At 43.5% G+C, this 18,485-nt stretch overlaps 1 pseudogene; it reads right to left on the minus strand.

Moving 5' to 3' along the window:
• The window catches only part of LOC124035992, a 64,766-nt pseudogene that overhangs the window by 11,204 nt on the left and 35,077 nt on the right, over positions 1-18,485 (minus strand).

Consider the following 18,485-nt stretch of genomic DNA (forward strand, 5'->3'; position numbering starts at 1 on the left):
GCAATAGACATGTGGCTGTGTGGTTCTTTGAAGAGTTCGGTTCAGGAAAACAGTTAACCTCTCAGGAACACTGGATCAGTGTTAATTTTGTCAACAATAACCATGGTGAAAAATACTCTTCAACAACCTATTTGTCCTGACTAAAACTATGGCGATAATCAGTCGAAATGCCCTGCAAAACAACCTGATTACAAATCCCTTCTCATTTTAGTTGACGAACATCTAACGAGACGAGAATTCCATGTGAGATCAATGGACCGATAATTTGACATGAAGCTGCTTTTCAACAGTTATGTCCAATCCTAAACGTGCATGCAGCATATCATCTCATTGGCAGAATTGACATCTTTCAGTTGCACGGTCAGATTGAGCTGATCTGCCCAGCCCTCCTACACAGCCCCCAGGTGGTCACTTAAGTCACTCGTCAATCTTTTGAACTGATGCGAAGCCAGGTCCTTTGACTTGGAACTAACCTCAACTATAGTTAAAAATATAAACGCAACATGTAAAGTGTTGGTCCCATGTTTTCATGAGCTGAAATAAAAAGACCCCAGTAATTTTACATTACACACAAAAAGTATATTTCTCTCAAATTTTGTGGACAAATTGACTTACATCCCTGTTAGTGAGCATTTCTGGTTTGCCAAGATAATCCATCCATCATTGAAATTGATGCATGTTGCGTTTATCTTTTTGTTCAGTATAGAAGCGATGTTAAACCTCTCACTTTCATGTAGGCTATTTTTGCTTTTATCACATCTGAAGTTCTACTTTTCCATGTGCGTTTCTATTCATTAATCTGTGTTTCCTGCTCTCGTGCCGCGGTCCTCGAATGCAAGTTGCGGTTGCCTTATTCTACTGGGGAAATGAATGCTATTTGTTGAATATTAGGAGGACAGTAATAGTTTGGGGGATTTTTGGAAAGCTCAAATTCTACCCTTTAAGGAAACCAACTTATTTACCCCCTTGTTGGTTATGATGGGGAGAAAATCAGAGCTGTTAATTGTACAACCTGTAGCCAAGGCTTTAAGCCTATATGGTTAATTATGGCATTAGTTACAATCAGCTACAATATCAATGTTGCCAGCCAATCTATACGAGGGGAAAGTAGGCCTAATTGGACAAGCCATCTGCTAAATATTCATTATTTAATATAAAAAAATACAGACTATTATGTGACTAAAATGGTTGTGACTAAAACTAGCCAAACATTGCCTAGAGTTTTAGTCGACTGACAATAACTAAAACTAACAAAGGATGAAATGACTCAAATGTGACTAAGACTAAAACGGTATTTTAAGACTAAAACTAAATCTAAAATAGCTGCCAAAATGATCACTGCCCCACTGAAGAAAATTGACGGAGGAGAAGTTCTGTTAAGAAAAAGAAAAATACCAGATTCATGAAGACTACTCTATCCTTAGTGCAGTGTATGAGTTGACGGTAGGCCAAGACCCCCCCCCCCCTCCATCTTGAAACTTGTTCAGAACCTGGAGAGGAACCAAGTGTGTTTCTCTCCTGAGAGGAGAGCAAACAAAGGCACACTTATTCCCACAGCCACAGTGACGGCCAAGGAGTTTTACAGGGGGCGATTTTGGGAGGGATAGAAACAAAACCGCTGAGACTGCAGATTGCACCATCGGACCATGGTAACCCCTTTCTCTTCATCTTCTCCCACCCGCCCTCACACACACAGAGTATACATTTCTAAAAACGTCAGTGAAAATGTATGGAGTAAAAAGTACATTATTTTCTTTAGGAATGTAGTGGAGTAAAAGTAAAAGTTGTCAAAAATATAAATAGTAGTACAGATATAAAAAGAAAAAACTACATGAGTATTTTTAATGTTTTATTTTATTTAACTAGGCAAGTCAGTTAAGAACAAATTCTTATTTACAATGACGGCCTACCCCGGCCAAACATGGAAGACGCTGGGCCAAATGTGCGCCTCCCTAAGGGACTCCCAATCACAGCTGGATGTGATGCAGCCTGGATTCGAACCAGGGAAACAGTGACGCCTCATGCACGGAGATACAGTGCCTTAGACCACTGCGCCACTCACGAGTTTACTTTAAAGTACTTACAACCTCTGAAACCAACAACCCCTCGAAGTGCCTTATTACTATTAAAAACTGGTTATCAATATAATTAGAGCAGCAAAAATAAATGTTCATAATACATTATAACTGTGCTTAGCGTCATGTAAGTTCTGATCAAGGTACAATTACATTTTTTGTTTTACATGTCATCCTTTCAGCCCAATATGTTGGTCAAACGGTTCTATTAAAAGAACATGACATTTTAAAAAAGTCTCAGAGCAGTCTCAACACCACTATTGAGCAATGCCATGTGGTCTAGCCAGGAGAGGGTTAGAGGTGGGTAGAGCTATGGGAACCACAGGGGTCCTTCCTCAGTCCCAGGGGTGCCCCTCACCTGCCTGTCTCTGTGCCAATTAGGAGAATGTCAGCATGGCAGTGACCCTTTATTATGGAGGAAAGATCAAGGTAGAGACACAGGTGGACGCTCCTGTTCAAAGTTCTCTTACCCAGACAGAGGAGCGGGGGAATGTATGGACACAGCGCTAGGTCATCAGAGACAGGGAGACATAGGGAACATTATGGGGGCCCAGGGCAATTTAGGGATTTTCCTGTCATTCAGCATCCTTTCCCAACTCACCCTCATTGGTTTAGGAAGTGATTAGTGGACAGAAAAAAAGGTAATGGAGACAAGTAACTTTAGAGAACACGACAGAGAAAAGGTAGCCGAGGGGGAAAAAAGTTGAAGCAAGCCAGTAAGCCGTTTGTCAAAATGTCAAACGGCACGTCGTCAGAAACCACCATGAGAAAGATTTTGAAAGAGAAAGAGAGGAGAGAGAGGAGCTGGAGAGTGGTGGCAGTAACACCTCCTACCATTATACTTCTGTTGCAAATGTACACTGTCCCTCCCTCCCTCCCTTCACCCCTTCCATCGTGTCTCCTGTCACCGTTAGTCTTGTGTGAGAGGAATGTGACAGGCTTTCACACTCAACTAGTCAGAGATAAGCCACTGGGGCACACACACTCACATGGAAAACCACAGCGGTTATTATAGTTTTGTGATTTTTCTATTAGCTTTCATTTCTATTCGTTTTTTAGATTTGAATTTTAAATTCTGTTGAGTTTCAGTTAGTTTTCAAACTTGATTCACTCATTTTTATTTAATTTGAGTTTAATAAAATAATTTCTATTTCGTTTTGATATTTATAGTGTTATGGACAGAAAGTAGCCTTGCGTGTGGGAGGCTAGGAGTCATTTATGTGTAGTAGGCCTATAGTTTGTGTTTTTTTGGGATGTCACTTCTTGCCACTGGGTGATGGGCCAAATCATAAGTTTGGTTAGTAAAATATACTAAGAGCTGATCCGGGAGGACCATGAACAATGAGCAGTAGGTACCAGTGTATATGGTTCCACTGCCACAGGTCTGTCCAGCAAGAACAAGTCCAGATGTCGTTAGAAAAGGTTTATTACAGATAATGGTTCTTTAATGGATGACCTTATTCTGACTGGACATTCTGTAGTGGTTGCTACCAGCCTTAAGCCAGCAACTAAGGTTTCTTATTCCATTTATGGCCCTTCGACTCTCTACAACCTACCCCTATTTTCCAGATTGATTTATAATTTAAACCTATCTTAAAGTGACTTGGATTTAAAAGGATAATCGTCATTGTCCAACTCAGACTCAGACATTTCTGCCACACCATTCAAAGCTATGGCCAGCTCTGGAGGTTGAGCAACTCATGCTGTGCCTTGTTGGAGAAGGGGTGATAGAAGCAGGCTGATATGCCCATAAGCGAAACAGTCAGTCCTTTCTTGATCCATCGGTCTACACACAGGGTTATTTTTCATGGCTCTTTCAAGAATCTCATTAACTTCCTGAGTTGCTGTATCCATTTGCAAAACAATCAACTCGTTTACTCTAGCAGTGGCAGGACTTTTACATTTGGGATCAAGTGTTTGGTAGAATCTTCTGAAGGCTGGATAATCTTGTGGACTTGCCAGACTGGAGGAATAAATTAACCAGTGCTTCTTCTCTTTTTTAAACTAATTTGAATTAGGTTGTCATGTTTCTGCTCTTTTAATGCAAACTGCTAACGTTGGTTGTCCTGACATCCTGACAGGCTGTCTTAGCATGTCTTTATCCTGAAATTGTTTGTATGATTCTTTGTGAGTGCTGTTCAGATGAACTTTGATGAACTCCTTACTCATCATCAGAAGGGCATTCAAACCAAACTATCCAATCAGGGAGGGGCTTATTGAGTTTATTGTTGGCAGGACCAGAATAGCAGTGTTTTCACAGCACCGCATGAACACGAAGAGTGAGTCTAAAAATATGTGTGAAGGAAGTGAGAGTGGAGTGTGGCGAGTCAACTCAAAGGGAAAGGTGTTAAAGAAGGCACTGTGCTGGCTGATGGCAGACAGATAGAAATCCAGTCTCGCTCAAACGGAGGACAATTTTTTTGTTGTTGCTTTGCTTAGCAGCAAGGCCGTGGAACGACCGTTTTTTCAGGCTCCGCTCTATTCAGGAGGAAAATAACTCCGAGGTGGTCACGGTTGAAAAGAAGAAAGAAGAAGTGAAACTCGACACACTTTGAAACAGAGGCCCAAGATGAGTCAAGGTACACTACACGGTTTGGTCAGAGATTCCAAAGACGCACGCTTCTCCACGCGCACCCATCGCTCTGACAAAGACTCACGCTTCTCCACGCGCACCCATCGCTCTGACAAAGACGCATGCTTCTCCACGCACCCATCGCTCTGACAAAGACGCACGCTTCTCCACGCACCCATCGCTCTGACAAAGACGCACGCTTCTCCACGCACCCATTGCTCTGACAAAGATGCATGCTTCTCCACGCACCCATCGCTCTGACAAAGACGCACGCTTCTCCACGCACCCATCGCTCTGACAAAGATGCATGCTTCTCCACGCACCCATCACTCTGACAAAGACGCACGCTTCTCCACGCACCCATCGCTCTGACAAAGACACACGCTTCTCCACGAACCCATCGCTCTGACAAAGACACACGCTTCTCCACGCACCCATCGCTCTGACAAAGACGCACGCTTCTCCACGCACCCATCGCTCTGACAAAGACGCACGCTTCTCCACGCACCCATCGCTCTGACAAAGACGCACGCTTCTCCACGCACCCATCGCTCTGACAAAGATGCATGCTTCTCCACGCACCCATCGCTCTGACAAAGACGCACGCTTCTCCACGCACCCATCGCTCTGACAAAGATGCATGCTTCTCCACGCACCCATCACTCTGACAAAGACGCACGCTTCTCCACGCACCCATCGCTCTGACAAAGACACACGCTTCTCCACGAACCCATCGCTCTGACAAAGACACACGCTTCTCCACGCACCCATTGCTCTGACAAAGACGCACGCTTCTCCACGCACCCATCGCTCTGACAAAGACGCACGCTTCTCCACGCACTCATCGCTCTGACAAAGACGCACGCTTCTCCACACGCACCCATCACTCTGACAAAGACGCACGCTTCTCCACGCGCACCCATCACTCTGACAAAGACGCACGCTTCTCCACGCGCACCCATCACTCTGACAAAGACACACGCTTCTCCAAGCACCCATCACTCTGACAAAGACGCACGCTTCTCCACGCGCACCCATCGCTCTGACAAGTGCTCTCGCCTCCCACGCCCTTTTTCAGAAGTCTCTTTTCAACCTTTCGTTTTGTTTTCCTTTCACTAGTCGAGTTAAACTTCTTCTTTCTTCTTTTCAACCCTGACCACCTCTTTGAGTTATTTTCCTCCTGAATAGAGAGGAGCCTGAAAAACGGTCATTCCAGGGCCTTGCTGCTAAGCAAAGCAACAACAAAGAATTGAACTCCGTTTGAGCGTCTGTGTTAAGTGCTACATCAAGTGTCTTGCCTCTGCTCCATTGAGGCTGGCTCAGAAAATAGCCAGACATTCACCTTTATTTAACCAGGTAGGCTAGTTGAGAACAAGTTCTCATTTACAACTGCGACCTGGCCAAGATAAAGCAAAGCAGTGCGACAAACAACAACACAGATTTACACATGGAATAAACAAACATACAATAGAAAAAAATCTATATACAGTGTGTGCAAATGAGGTAAGATTAGAGAGGTAAGACAATAAATAGGCCATGGTGGCGAAGTAATTACAATTTAGCAATTCAACACTGGAGTGAAAGACGTGCATGAGATGAATGTACAAGTAGAGATACTGGGGTGCAAAGGAGCAAAAAAATAAATAACAATATGGGAATGAGGTAGTTGGATGAGCTATTTACAGGTGCAATGATCTGTGAGCTGCTCTGACAGCTGATGCTGAAAGTTAGTGAGGGAGATATGAGTCTCCAGCTTCAGTGATTTTTGCAATTCGTTCCAGTAATTGGCAGCAGAGAACTGGAAGGAAATGAGGCCAAAGGACAAATTGGCTTTGGGGGTAAACCAGTGAAATATACCTGTTTGAGCGTGTGCTATGGGTGGGTACTGCTATGGTGACCAGTGAGCTGAGATATGGGGCCAGTGGAGCCAGTGGGTTTGGCAACGAATTTGAAGCGAGGGCAAGCCAACGAGAGCATACAGGTCGCAGTGGTGGGTAGTATATGGGGCTTTGGTGACAAAACGGATGGCACTGTGATAGACTAAATCCAATTTGCTGAGTAGAGTGTTGAGGGTATTTTGTAAATGACATCGCCGATGTCAAGAATCGGTAGGATAGTCAGTTTTACAAGGGTGTTTGGCAGCATGAGTGCACAATGCTTTGTTGCGAAATAGGAGCCAATTCTAGATTTCATTTTGGATTGGAGATGGTTAATGTGAGTCTGGAAAGAGAGATTACAGTCTAACCAGACACCTAGGTATTTGTAGTTGTCCACAAATTCTAAGTCAGAACCGTCCAGAGTAGTAATGCTGGACAAGCAGGTAGGTGCGGGCAGAGATCGGTTGAAGAGCATGCATTTAGTTTTACTCTCATTTAAGAGCAGTTGGAGGCCACAGAAGAGAGTTGTAAGGCATTGAAGCTTGTCTCGAGGTTAGTTAACACAGTGTCCAAAGAAGGGCCAGAAGTATACAGAATGGTGTCTTCTACGTAGAGATGGTTCAGCAGCAAGAGCAACATTATTGATGTATACAGTGAAAAGAGTCAGCCCGAGAATTGAACCCTGTGGCACCCCCATAGAGACTGCCAGAGGTTTGGACAACAGGCCCTCCGATTTGACACACTGAACTCTATCAGAGAAGTAGTTGGTGAACTAGGCGAGGCAGTCATTTAAGAAACCAAGGCTGTTGATTCTGCCGATAAGAATGTGGTGATTGACAGAGTCGAAAGCTCTGGCATGGTCGATGAATACGGCTGCACAGTATTGTCTCTTATCAATGGCTGTTATATCGTTTAGGACCTTGAGAGTGGCTGAGGTGCACCTATGACCAGCTCGGAAACCAGATTGCATAGCGGAGAAGTTACGGTGAAATTCAAAATGGTTGGTGATCTGTTTGTTAACTAGGCTTTCAAAAGACCTTAGAAAGGCAGGGTAGGATAGAAATAGATCTGTAACAGTTTGGGTCTAGAGTGTCTCCCTCTTTGAAGAGGGGGATGACCACGGCAGCTTTCCAATCTTTGGGGATCTCAGACGATACGAAAGAGAGGTTGAACAGGCTAGTAATAGGGGTTGCAACAATTGCAGCAGATAATTTTAGAAAGAGGGTCCAGATTGTCTTGCCCAGCTGATTTGTAGGGGTCCAGATTTCACAACTCTTTCAGAACATCAGCTATCTGGATTTGGGTGAAGGAGAAATGGGGAGGCTTGGGCAAGTTGCTGTGGGGCGCGCAGGGCTGTTGACCGGGGTAGGGGTAGCCAGGTGGAAAGCATGGCCAGCCGTAGAAAAATGCTTATTGAAATTCTCAATTATCATTGATTTATCAGTGGTGACAGTGTTTCCTAGCCTCAGTGCAGTGGGCAGCTGGGAGGAGGTGCTCTTATTCTCCATGGACTTTACAGTGTCCCAGAACTTTTTGGAGTTAGTGCTACAGGATGTAAATTTATGTTTTAAAAAGCTAGCCTTTGCTTTCCTAACTGCCTGTGTATGTATATTGGTTCCTAACTTCCCTGAAAAGTTGCATATCGTGAGGGCTATTCGATGCTAATGCAGTACGCCACAGGATGTTTTTGTGCTGTTCAAGGACAGTCTTATCTGGAGTGAACCAAGAGCTATATCTGTGCCTGGTTCTACATTTTTGGAATGGGGCACCCTTACTTAAGATGGTGAGGAAAGCACTTTTAATGAATAACCATGCATCCTCTACTGACGGAATGAGGTTAATACTAGAGGTCAACCAATTAATCGGAATGGCCGATTTCAAGTTTTCATAACAATCGGAAATCGGTTTGGCCAATTTTTTTTTACACCTTTATTTAACTAGGCAAGTCGGTGAAGAACACATTCTTATTTTCAATGACGGCCCTAGAAACGGTGGGTTAACTGCCCTGTCCAGGGGCAGAACGACAGACTTTTACCTTGTCAGCTCCGGGATTCAATTTTGCAACCTTACAGTTAACTAGTCCAACGCCCTAACCACCTGCCTCTCATTGCACTCCAAGTTGCTAGCTAGCATTAAACTTATCTAATAAAAAACAATCAATCAATCATAATCACTAGTTAACTACACATTGGCTGATGATATTACAAGTTTATCTAGCGTGTCCTGCATTGCATATAATCAATGCAACGCAGGGGGATGATTTAACAAAAGCGCATTTGCAAAAAAAGCACAATCGTTGTACCTAACCATAAACACCAATGCATTTCTAGAAATCAATACACAGAAGTATATATTTTTAAACCTGCATATTTAGCTAAAAGAAATCCAGGTTAGCAGGCAATATTAACCAGGTGAAATTGTGTCACTTCTCTTGCGTTCATTGCACGCAGAGTCAGGGTATATGCAACAGTTTGGGCAGCCTGGCTCATTGCGAACTAATTGATCAGAATTTTACATAATTATGACAGAACATTGAAGGTTGTACAATGTAACAGGAATATTTAGACTTAGGGATGCAACCAGTTAGATAAAATACCGAACGGTTCCGTATTTCACTGAAATAATAAACGTTTTGTTTTCGAAATGATAGTTTCCGGATTCGACCATATTAATGACCAAAGGCTCGTATTTCTGTGTGTCATTATGTTATAATTAAGTCTATGATTTGATATTTGATAGAGCAGTCTGACTGAGCGATGGTAGGCAGCAGCAGGCTCCTAAGCATTCATTCAAAACATCACTTTCGTGCGTTTTGCCTGCAGTTCTTCGCAATTCTTCAAGCATTGAGCTGTTTATGACTTCAAGCCTATCAACTCCCAAGATTAGGCTGGTGTAAACGATGTGAAATGGCTAGCTAGTTAGCGGGGTGTGAGCTAATAGCGTTTCAAACGTCACTCGCTCTGAGACTTGTAGTGGTTGTTCCCCTTGCTCTGCATGGGTAACGCTGCTTCGAGGGTGGCTGTTGTCGATGTTTTCCTGGTTCGAGCCCAGGTAGGGGCGAGGAGAGGGACGGAAGCTATACTGTTACACTGGCAATACTAAGTTGCCTATAAGAACATCCAATAGTCAAAGATATATGAAATACAAATGGTATAGAGAGAAATAGTCCTATAAATACTATATTAACTACAACCTAAAACCTCTTACCTTGGAATATTGAAGTCTCATGTTAAAAGGAACCAACAACTTTCATATGCTCTCACGTTCTGAGCAAGGAACATAAACGTTAGCTTTCTTACATGGCACAGATTGCACTTTTACTCTCTTCTCCAACACTTTGTTTTTGCATTATTTAAACCAAATTGAACATGTTTCATTATTTACTTGAGTCTAAATAGCTTTTTATTGATGTATTATATTAAGTTAAAATAAGTGTTCATTCAGTATTGTTGTAATTGTCATTATCACAAATAAATAAATAAAAATTGTCCGATTAATCGGTATCGGCTTTTTTTTTTGGGTCCTCCAATAATCGGTATCGGTGTTGAAAAATCATAATCGGTCGACCTCTAGTCAACACCCTTCCAGGATATCGGGCCAGGTCGATAAGAAAGGTTTTAGGGAGTGTTTGACAGTGATGAGGGGCGGTCGTTTGACCGCAGACCCATTACGGACGCAGGCAATGAGGCTGAGGTGTATTTCGAGGGTTATTTCGAGGGTTCTGCCTGGTAGGTTCATTGATCATTTGTGTGAGATTGAGGGCATCTAGCTTGTAGGACGGCCGGGGTGTTAAGCATGTCCCAGTTTAGGTCACCAAACAGTACGAGCTCTGAAAATAGATGGGGGACAATCAATTCCCATATGGTGTTCAGTGCACAGCTGGGGCAGAAGGTGGTCGAGAACAAGCGGCAATCGTGAGAGACTTGTTTCTAGAAAGGTTGATTTTTAGAAGTAGAAGCTCAAATTGTTTGGGCACAGAACTCTGCAGGCTATCTCTGCAGTAGATTGCAACTCCACCCCCTTTGGCAGGTCTATCTTGTCGGAAAAGGTTATAGTTAAGGATGGACATTTCTGGATTTTTTTGTGGCCTTCCGAAGCCAGGATTCAAACAAGGCTAGGACACCCGGGTTGGCAGAGTGTGCTAAAACACTGAATAAAACAAACTTAGGGAGGAGGCTTCTAATTTGAACATGCATGAAACCAAGGCTTTTACGGTTACAGAAGTCAGCAAATGAGAGCGCCTGGGGAATGGGAGTGGAGCTAGGCGCTGCAGGGCCTGGATTAACCTCTACATCACCAGAGGAGGAGTAGGGCTAAAGGCTATAAGAACGGGTCGTCCAGTGCGTTAGGAAGAGAGAGAGTAAAAGGAGCAGGTTTCTAGGTGCGGAAGAATAGATTCAAGGCATAATGTACAGACAAGACTATGGTAGGATGTGAATACAGTGGAGGTAAACCTAGGCATTGAGTGACGATCAGAGAGGTTTTGTCTCTAGGGACACCCTTTAAATGATGAGGTCACCGCATGTGTGGGAGGTCGAACAAAAGCGCTAGCTTAGGCATATTGAGCAGGGCTGGAGGCTCTATAGTGAAATAAGACAATAATCACAAACCAAAACAGCAATGGACAAGGCATACTGACATTAGGGAGAGGCATGCGTAACCGAGTGATCATAGGGACCAGTGAGTAGCTAGGCGAGCTGGAGACACGGCGATTCAGACAGCTAGCATGCTGGGGCTAGTAGAAGGGCCTTAGGGGGATGTCGCGACGGAAGAGTCTGTTGTAGCCCCCTCGGACAGTTACGTCGGCAGACCAGTCGTGATGGATCGGCAGGGCTCCGTGTAGGCAGTAAAAGGGTCCAGGACAATTGACAAAATAGGTATTTTAGCCCAAGAAATTAACTGATGGACCTCTTCAGCTAACAGTCCGATATACTCTAGACAGCTAGCGGGCCGTGGCTAGCAGGCTTGCGGATGGGCCTTCAGGGGATGTTGCGACCGGAGGAGCCTGTTGAAACCCCCTCAGGCGGATTACGTAGGTAGACCAGTCATGATGGATCGACGAGGCTCTGTGTCGGCAGTAAAAGGGATACAGGCCAATTGTCAAAATAGGCATTGTAGCCTAAGGAGTATCTGATGCACCTCTTCAGCTAGCCGGGAGATGGGTCTAGCACGAGGCTAGGTCCAGGCTAACTGGTGCTTACTTCGGGAGATGCGTCTCAGACAGCACGTGGAAACGCATTAGTGACAAGGGGACCCATCTGCCTGCATCAGGCACAATGGCACTGCTCACAACCACAGCCACATTGGTGCCACTCCAACAGAGGCTTTGTCCATGCACCGCAGGGCCTGCCAGCTAAGCAGTGAAAAAGAGGGATGTGTGAGGGTTTTTGTGCCCGAGATTTCAAACTGAGGTGAGTGTGCAACCGTAAGCATCTAGGACTCTATCCCACTATCCTGGCTGCTCCACTATATAAATCTCACATGCACACACAATGACGGCATCACATTGTCCAGTTTCTCAGTCTTTGTTAGATGTGCACCTGGCCACTGCACTGTGCCAGTGAAACACCATAAAGAGTGCCACAATGGGACAAACATGAAGCTTTCAGGGTTACCATGGATACTGGCAAGCATCCCAGTAGCCTCCACTGTCGACCCCCATACCCACACTGCTTTTAGTGTTTTACAAATGTCCTTATAGACAAAATGACCCTGTCCACTCCACCTTAACCCCCAACCCTCCCTCCCTGTAGATTCTGGCTGTAAGAGCATCTATCGGACCATGCCAGCGTCCTGGGGCTGCCGGCTTCCTGGAAGGGCTGTAACCCAAAGCTTGTAACCATACCTGGGGGATCTAGTTCATCAGAAGGACACAGGCAGCAGACACCCACAGCCCCCAGAGACAGGCGTTCCCCTCCCTGGGTGGGTTGGCCCGGTCCGTAGCCCTGTCCTGGAGGAGTAGTGTTTCTAGAAACCAAGCCGTCAGAGAGAAACTGGGGGTAACCGGGTATGGGGCTCGGAGAATCCGGAACCTGATAAGAGAATTCTGTTCTCCTGTTCATTACCCAACTCAATTATATTACTCTCAGTCTGTTATATCAGGATTTGTAAGATACGGATGGAAATGAAAACAGACAGAGGTCCAGCTAAATGGTCAAAAAGGTTTATTCACAGAACGTTCTAAAGTCAAGAATACAAAACAATACATTTTATACTGACTTCTCACACCCACAAACATACGCACACACGCCCTGCTACGCACACACACTGTCTGTCTCATTACCCAGCCAACAGAGATAGTGACCTTGTCCTTGAGACGTACTCCCCGTTCTCTAACCAAATCTCTAATCAGGTCGGCACCAAGCTCAGACAGTCTGTGTTTAAAATACCATAAAGACGTATTGCTTTACCCTAATTCTGACTAGGACTACACATTTATTGATTATGATTTTATACATTCTAATCAATTCCATGCAATTATATTTTTCAGGGCGGAATATTCGAATCATTCAATTAACAGACAATTCTCACCTATCAGTTCCACAATATCCTGTGTCATGACGTTGGCCTGGGGGTAGGTTTATGACAATCATAAATACCTCTTCCCCCCTTTTTTCCTCTCTCTACCCTACTGATGTTACATTTGCAAACACCTTGGTTAACATAGAGATTCTGGGAACATCAGAAGGTGGGGGGAAATAAACTATATTCTGGTAATCAACCAATTGAACATATGCGGTGGTACTTAATGAATATGATGTCAGTTCGGTTGTCATCTGAGACATTCACATCAATGATAAGATGACAAACTCTACAGTGGAAAGTCTACACATCAGAGTTATCGGATTCACATGGAATTGTTGTTCAATTTAAATGTTTGAATATGAAATTATTCGTGATGGGATAAAATGTGAGATTTGGGTTTTCATAAGGTAGGGCTCTGCTCAATCAGTGGCCCGCCCCTGTGAAGGGACATGGGTTGTAAAACCTTTCAAACACGCCCTCCTCTCCCTTCCTATATAAAGCCTTGACGACAATATAACCTCCTGTTCCGAGGATGTGAGGACGACGGTCCGATGTCAGAATGGTTCAGATAATAACTACAGAACGAAGCCAACGTCAGCGTGAGCTTTGGTTGCGAATGGTATGAACGTTGAACTCTTATTCACTACAGAAGTGATACCTCCTAGCCGTTGAGTTAGCAACAGCAGCTGCAAACGCAGGTTAGGAAGGAACAGACAGAGTATTCCGTCTACCACACAACGACGTTACTACAACGTCACTAATTTACCAGCAGAGACATTCTTCAAAGGACTCGGTTGGGCAACACGGCCTTCCATCTACCAAAAACCTACGGAAGCGCAGCTCAGAGTAAATATTTATTGCATTTCCCTTTTCCAAATGGGTGGTAATTTAGAATGCATAAGATTCTGTACTTACGATAGCACAGATTTACTCTTTGTTCCTCAGTTTTCCCGCTCTTTCACTCAAACCCAGCCCTTTTCTTTTGTGTAACCTGCTGTCATATCTTTTCCGCCCGCTAGCGACGTTTTCCTTTATGACGTAATTTGTAATCAAGTTATGATTAATTGTGTGTATGTGTAATTCTTTGTGATTAGTTTGGTAGTAAATAAATAATTAAACCCAATTTTGTATTGCTGATTCAACTTGTTAGCCAGGGTTCGTGCAGATAACCAAGAATTTACAACTTTCAGATGAGACTGAATTAAGATGATGATTAATCTTGACTGCTATTGATGTAAAATATTACTAGGTCTTTAAGAGTTTATTCGGAAGATAACAGCTCTATAAATATTATTTTGTGGTGCCCCGACTCTCTAGTTAATTACATTTACATTATTAGCTCAATCAGGTAATATTAATTACGGAGAAATTACTTTAAAGAATAACATGTCATATCACTTAATCCGGCATAGCCAAAGACACGACACCTGTGTTCTAGCTGTTCTAGTGTTCTACTATATATAGCCTGTTGTGTGTTCCTGGATTGTTTCTCATGTACTGCTCATGGGTAGCTCTCTAAAGTGAATGCATGTCATGTTACACCGTTGTCTTGGGAGCAAATGTCAAAGGAAAAATAGCTCCCTTTGCGATACATACTGTCTGCTACTCTACCATCTCTCTCAGCCTCCCTAAATAGCCTCTTCTTGATCAGTATGTTGATACCAGGCAGGAATGCAGGCGGTATGTGTGGTTAGTGCTGTGATATGATACTTCTCACGATTCCTCTTGTCCAGCAAGTATGTGTAGACAAGAAATGAAACAGGAAGTCCCGAGGTGAGTCTGCTCAGACGTGGAACCCTGTCTGCCTGCTGCTTTAAGCCACTCATCTGTCTGTACTCCAGGCCAGGACTCTATGTATTGTCAGTTAGCGTGGCAGCTAACTCTGTGAGCCCTTAGAGGTGAAATAGGTTAATAGATTGGAGTGCAGAATAAGGCTGTTACGGTGACCGTATTACTGCCATAACGTTTAGTCACGGTAATTAGGCTTCTCCAAGCTCTGATGCTGCTGATGGTCATTAGTAGCCTACCAAACTTGCTAACTGCCTGGAACTCCGCACTCTATTGTCCCTCTAATCACTCTGACATCAATGCAAATGTAATCAAACACTTCTATAGGCTATGTAATTGTGTGAGAAAACAGAGTTTTGATGGCCTCTATTAAAAAGAGGAGGATCCATCAGCTTTCTATAGGCTAGGTTTCCAAAATATTATTCATCAACTTTTCTAATATTAAGCACATTGATTTGCTTTAACACAGGAACACAGCGTACCTGGCTGGCATGAAAACGAACCATGGGAAAAGCGTCCTCTATTCGTTATTTAAGTGCATAGATGACATGTATTTTTTTCTCATGCCCCTATTCCGAGACAGGTGCATGATAATGGTTCATTCTAAATCAAAACAAATTTCACACATATTATTGTGAATTGAATTAAATTAAGAACAGTTTGATGGGTGACAATATTAGCCTATCACTTGTGAATGGTGTATTATCACTTGTGAATGATGCCCTGCTTGCGCATTATTAAGGCACGAAACAGAGCATACCTTTTTTTTGTGCAACTTTTTCAAATCATACTCGCACACCTCATGTATCCTTGCCCATAGGCCTATATGTTTTATATCACAACTAAATGGCCAAAAAACGTCTTAAAATTAAGCACATTAATCCGCTTCATAACCAGTGTAAAGCTTAACTGGCTGTGCATGAGTTTCAAATTTGGAGAAGATCATTTTCACCATAAAAATGCACCTAATCGCATTTGCAATCACTTTCAGAACAGTGTTTTATGCATATTGCTGCGCTTATAATGTGGAAAATAATTGGCTAATAATACATCAAAATTTTAAGCTAAATCAACCTCATTGCTTTTAAATGTTTTTTAGGATGCGAGTGGTTCTATTAATTTGGCATCTATCACATCCCACAACTGTCCCAGAGTATTTATTTCTTGCACAGAAGTTGATCAGTAGAAAAATACAAAAATAATGGCACGGAATTCTAAGCATATCTTGTCTGTTAAATGAAACAGTGTAGCCCACAGCCAGATGGCATCGCCATATCAGGACCTAACATAAGGCCAACGCAGAGTATGCTATTCTGTTCTTCTGAAATAGACTACATTTTCTTCATTCCATGTTTCTTTAGACCTGTCTAAAATAAATAATGTATTTATTGTGATGGTGTAGACTATATAAAATTGATTTATTCTACTTTTAAAAAATGTAGATGTTCCAAAGGTCTGGATCAGTAACTTGTAAGCTATGCGTGGAAGCCAGGAAATGCTAAACGTGTTTAAGCTAATTAACAGGTCAATTACCGTGAGACCGGCAGTTATTTGCTTGACAATCACCAGCTCATGTGTCCAACACAATAATAAGTTCCCCACACATTTAGCTTTAGCTAACACTTTGATATTTCTCCTACTGCTTGGTTCAACTGGGAAATGTGTGTCTGGTTTGACATTGTAACCCCAGCCTCTCTCTCTCTCTTAAGGGAAGAAAATTGAATTGCGATTTAATTTAACCAAATATTGCGATTGGACTTGAACTGTGTTGCTCGAGTGACAGGGGACGAGGCTTGGTGTGTGTGGGAAGCAGCCGCAAGAGGAGAGAGGGAGACGTCGAAAAGAGCAAAACATACAAATGGACGTTACACATGGCTGAGTGGCGTTTGAAAATATTGCATGCAATATGGATCTCTTGCGATATGGATATTGCGTATATCAAGATTGCAATTTCGATGTGCATTTCGATTATTTGTGCAGTCTGACTCCTGACTCACCTCCTCGATGTAGCTCTCCATGAAGGATCCCCGGAACATGGCTGCCATCCAGTCGCAGCTGGAGATGAGCAGGGGCTTGTGGGCCGGCAGGTATCCATCGTCCAGGTGGAACACCACATCTAAAACCAGGGGGAGGGAAAAGACTGAGCACTCATCTCGGAGTGAGCCACAGAGTCGAGCATCTAGACAATTTTTCTAACCTCTCTGGATTACAATAAAATTATGATAAGTGTACTATATTTAAGCAATAAGCCCCGAGGGGGTGTGGCATATGGCCAATATACCACGGCTAAGGGCTGTTCTTATGCAAGACACAACGCGAAGTGTTTGGATACAGACCTTAGCAGCAGTATATTGGCCATATACCACACCTCCTCGTGCCTTATTGCATAAATATACGACAGCTGTCAGCCAATCAGCATTCTGGGCATTGGATATGCATTGGATCACAAAAAAATACAACTTTTACATTAGCTTGTAGTTTACCAATAAAATGGTCTGATGGTGAAGTGGAAATACTCATTCAATCATATCCCGAAAGAAAAAAATGATCTCAATACAATACATTTGAATAGAAAGTTAGCAAAAATAGTTACGGTCTTGCTACAGTCGAAAGGAAAATACATGTTTTTGGAAAACTCCCAGTTTACCCAATTGCTTATGGCCTTGCATGCACTTAGAAACATGTTTTTGAAATTATATGAGCAAAAAGGTTTCAATTTGACTTAGAACGGCATGCCAGACACCTTGGCAACGATTACAGCATCGAGCCTTGAGAAGGACGCTACAAGCTTGGCACACCTGTATTTGGGGAGTGTCTCCCATTCTTCTCTGCAGATGCTCACAAGCTCTGTCAGGTTTGATAGGGAGCTTTGTTGCACAGCTATTTTCAGGTCTCTCCAGAGATGTTTGATTGGGTTCAAGTCTGGGGTCTGGCTGGGCCAATCAAGGACATTGAGACTTGTCCCAAGGCCACTCCTGTGTTGTATTGGCTGTGTGCTTAGGGTCGTGGTCCTGTTGGAAGGTGAACCTTCCCATCAGTCTGAAGTCCTGAGCACTCTGGATCAGGTTCTCATCAATGATCTCTCTGTACTTTGCTCCATTCATCTTTCCCTTGATCCTGACCAGTTTCCCAGTCCCTGCCTCTGAAAATCATCCTCACAGAATGATGCTGCAACCACCATGCTTCACCGTAGGGGTGGTGCCAGGTTTCCTCCAGACGTGACACTTGGCATTCAGAACAAAGACTTCAATCTTGGTTTCATCAGACCAGAGAATCTTGTTTCTCATGGTCTGAGAGTCCTTCAGGTGCCTTTTGGTAAACTCCAAGCAGGATGTCATGTGCCTTTTACTGAAGAGTGGCTTTCGTCTCGCAACTCTACCATAAAGGACTGATTGCTGGAGTGTTGCACAGAGGGTTGTCTTCTGAAAGGTTCTCCCATCTCCACAAAGGAATTCTAGAGCTCTGTCAGAGTGACCATCGGGTTCTTGGTCACCTCCCTGACCAAGGGTCTTCTCCCCCGACTGCTCAGTTTGGCCGGGCAGCCAGTTCTAGGAAGAGTCTTGATGGTTCCAAACTTCTTCCATTTAAAAATGATAGAGACCACTGTGTTCTTGGTGACCTTGAATTCTGCAGAAATGTTTTCGTACC

The sequence above is a fragment of the Oncorhynchus gorbuscha genome, linkage group LG05 (assembly GCF_021184085.1).
Source record: "Oncorhynchus gorbuscha isolate QuinsamMale2020 ecotype Even-year linkage group LG05, OgorEven_v1.0, whole genome shotgun sequence".
In the NCBI taxonomy this organism is placed as follows: Eukaryota; Metazoa; Chordata; class Actinopteri; order Salmoniformes; family Salmonidae; genus Oncorhynchus; species Oncorhynchus gorbuscha.